Consider the following 267-nt stretch of genomic DNA (forward strand, 5'->3'; position numbering starts at 1 on the left):
GCAGCTGTAGCCTCCCGGTGATGGTCTTTCTGCTGCTGCTGTTGTTGGCGGCAGCGGCTGCAGCATCCTGCTTTTGCTGCTGCTAAAGCCTGCTGCTGGGGCAGCTAAGGCCTGTTGCTGCAGCTAGAGTCTGCTGCTGCAGCTATAGAGCGTGCTGCTGCGGCTGCTGCAGCGTGTTGCTGCTGCAGCAGGAGCTTGAGGCCTGTTTATGGGACGAACCGAAGCAGCGGCTGCAGCAGCAGCACTCTCCTGTCGCTGCTGCTGCCG

The sequence above is a fragment of the Eimeria tenella genome, genomic scaffold (assembly GCF_000499545.2).
Source record: "Eimeria tenella Houghton genomic scaffold, Eth_scaff3453, whole genome shotgun sequence".
In the NCBI taxonomy this organism is placed as follows: domain Eukaryota; phylum Apicomplexa; class Conoidasida; order Eucoccidiorida; family Eimeriidae; genus Eimeria; species Eimeria tenella.